This window comes from Suricata suricatta, chromosome 2 (genome assembly GCF_006229205.1).
Source record: "Suricata suricatta isolate VVHF042 chromosome 2, meerkat_22Aug2017_6uvM2_HiC, whole genome shotgun sequence".
NCBI lineage: Eukaryota > Metazoa > Chordata > Mammalia > Carnivora > Herpestidae > Suricata > Suricata suricatta.
Genome location: NC_043701.1, coordinates 103,171,125 through 103,174,432, shown reverse-complemented (window position 1 = coordinate 103,174,432; position 3,308 = coordinate 103,171,125). Strand labels below are relative to the sequence as shown.

General features: G+C 44.7%; 1 long non-coding RNA gene across 1 annotated transcript in view; it reads right to left on the bottom strand.

Moving 5' to 3' along the window:
• LOC115271807 overlaps positions 1 to 2,524 on the bottom strand; it is a 17,491-nt gene extending 14,967 nt beyond the window's left edge. Inside the window, exon 1 of the long non-coding RNA XR_003900099.1 lies at positions 2,444 to 2,524. This is a non-coding gene — a long non-coding RNA (uncharacterized LOC115271807). The remainder of the gene's footprint in view (positions 1 to 2,443) is intronic.
• Positions 2,525 to 3,308: the final 784 nt, after the last annotated feature.

Genomic DNA, 3,308 nt, shown 5'->3' with positions numbered 1-3,308 from the left:
GAGATTGACCTACCATCACCAAGCCTCATTTTCCACTTGCAGAAGGAGCATAGTGACAGGTCTTACCTCACAAGGGCTAATGGGAGAAGTGAATGGAATAATGCATGAAAAACACTTAACACTGAACATAAAAGTGCTCAATAATTAATACCCAAGAATTGTAAGTCATTCATTCTAATTAGGCTTTCTCATATTATTGGTGTTTCTCTACACAATTTCTATGCACTTGTCCCTATGGGGCAGGTAAGGGATCAGTGCACAGCAGACACATATGAACATCACCCACTATTCTAACATAATCAAAAAACTAAACCGGTGGAATCAGGATCATTCCTTCCACCCCTGGAGATAAGGGTCCACAAGGGATTCTGCTGAAAGCCCTGAGTCATGAATTGTGCTGTCCACGGCCATCAGACGCTGCAACCTGGCACATCCTCAAATGTCAGAGCCACTCACCTTCCTTTCCCTCCATCCTAAAATCATCTGTGTAACAAGAATCCACAATTGCACACATCACAAGAGAGCTGAAAGACAAAACTGGCCAAGCTGTTTTGTTTTGGAGACTTGAGTTTGGAGTAGACCCCCACGTGGGGTACCCCAGCATCTTAGGAACCCACAGATGCATTCAAGGGGTGTGTTCATTGGTTCTGTGTGTCAGCTTGGCCAGACTACGGTACTCGGTTATTTATTTGTTTGTTTGTTTGTTTGTTTTTATTTTTATTTTTTTAACTTTTTTTTTTTGAGAGACAGAGAAAGAAAGTGTGCGAAATTGGGAGGGGCAGAGAGAGAGAGAGAGAGAGGGAGACACAGAATTCAAAGCAGGCTCCAGACTCTGAGCTGTCAGCACAAAGCCTGACGCAGGGCTCAAAAATCACAAAACGTGAGATCATAACCTGAGCCGAAGTCAGACCCTTAACCGACTGAGCCACCCAGGCTTCCTGGTATCCGGTTATTTAATTAAACACTTATCTAGGCATTTCTGTGGACACAGTTTTTGGAATTGGTGAATGTCTACATTCAGTTGACTTTAACATCAACCTCAGTCATGTGGGTGGGCCTCATCTAATCATTTGAAGGCCTTAAGAAAAAAAAACTGAGGTTTCCTAGGGAAGAAGAAATTCTTCCCTCAAGACTGCAAAATCGACTACTGCCTGCATTTCCAGGCTGCCAGATTGCCTTACAGACTTCAGAGCTGCCATCCCATTGCTTCAAGGGTAGAGGCCCTGCTGGGCACACTTCCTGTGGTAGTGTGTGGTTTATTGTTCTATGGTCAGAAAGGACCCTGCAGAAACCAGCCTCATCTCAACCTACTAGAACCCCCCACGACTCCAACCTTCTCACTATGGTTTTCATCAGCAGTTAGACCAGGTTGTACCTCAGCAGACAGCAAGATCTGCTGATGGCTTCCTGCTGACTCAGTCAGGTAGGGGTGCGGGCCCTTGGAGTGTCTCTCTTTCTCTCTTTTTTTCTTTCTTTCTTTTGTTCTTTCTTTCTTTCTTTCTTTCTTTCTTTCTTTCTTTCTTTCTTTCTCTCTTTCCTTCTTTCTTTCATCATATCCTGGCCTCTGGTGTGAGGTGAGGGGCAAACCAGGGGCTATATATAGATCAGCACATCCAAGTGTGAGGTCTAGCTGTAACGTTTACTGCCTGCGCATCCTCAGACCTCAGTCTTATCATCTGTATAATGGGAGTAATAACAACAGGATTACTTAACTCACAGTGATGCTGTGAGGCTCATGAAAGTAAAGGTACATAAAGCATTTTGAGAACTGTAAAGACTGTAGAAGCTAATTATGAATCAATTGAATTCTTTTCATGACTTTCCATCTATATAAGAACAAACTCCACATAGCAAATCATTTAGAAAAAAAAAAAAACCACCTTTCTAATGTGGTTGCAAGGAGGTGGAGCTTCGCTCATGTCCATAGAAATGTGAGTCTTGATGCATTACTGTCCTTTTCAGCTTCCCAAGTCCCCTGAAGCTTGAGGGAGGCGGCTTGGCTCTGTGACTTCATGCCCCCTACTTTTCACCAATGGCCAGTGGGAAGGATCAAGTGGCATCAGTCCATCTGGGTGGCCGATCCCTCCTCCAAAGTTTCTTCTTTGACTCCTAACATTTTGCGTTTAGTCCAACACAGTTTCTGTGCACTGGATTTTGGGTAGGAAACAACCAAGTCACAGACTTACTAGAACCTATCTCTTCTAACACAAACCATGGAGCCCTGTCATGACCTGTCCATGAAGACTTATTTATAGGGTGAACCTGGCGCTGACCCCACTCTTTAGGGCAACAGGGAGTGAGAATATCAGCTAAAGGCTGGTTTCCAGACTATTTGCTTTTCCCTTATTCTGTTCAGTTCTGAGGAATCTGTCATCTTTGGTGCCCAGCTTCTGCACTTAGAACAGGTCACTGGCTCTACTTTGGACTGTCCCCAACCTCATACCTCTATGCGGCCGGAAGAAAGGTGAGAACTCAGGCCTCCACTTTCTGTTCTCAGAGCCCAGGGGTTGGGGGGCCAGAAGAGGTGCAAACCCCGCATCTGTGGAGTTCAGGGAGGTTTCAGGTATGAGCCATGAAAAGAAGGAAGCTAACAGGATCAGAGCTGGGTCTCTTCCCTGCCAGCATGCAACTTACCCTTCTGAAATGTCTAGTTTCCCCTTACCAAAAAAGAGGGTGACTTGAGCTGCCTGTGTATGTGTCATAAAGAACTTAAAATGCTCCAGCAAACAATGCCTGATACACACACAGCAGATAATAATACTATTATTTTTTTAATTTTGTAATTTTGTAATTTATTTTTGAGAGAGAGACACACACACACAGCACAAGTGGTGGTGGGGTGGGCAGAGAGAGAGAAAGTGAGACACAGAATCCAAAGCAGGCTCCAGGGTCTGAGCTATCAGCACAGAGCCCGATGTGGGACTTGAACCCACGAGCCATGAGATCAGACCCTGAGCTGAAGTCAGACACTCAACTGACTGAGCTACCCAGACACCCCGTAACACAATTATTATATCCTTTTTCCAATACTATGATCCAACATAAGCAAAGAAAGAAAGAAATGGACAGACAGGCTAGCTTCCGAACTTGATCTGCTCTCCAGACAACAAAGGCAGGAGGAATAGACATCAAATACCATGCATGGTTCTTCCTAATCGGTCCAGGATTCCCTCCTAGTTTGTTTGGACAGAAAGAAAGGGACCCTGCAGTTTAGAAGCAAAGGGAAGGCTGGGATCTTTGGGTTTATTTGGGTTCAAAGTGCCTGGGATGTGGCTTCTTTTGCCAGCATCTGTGAATAGTCATTTGTG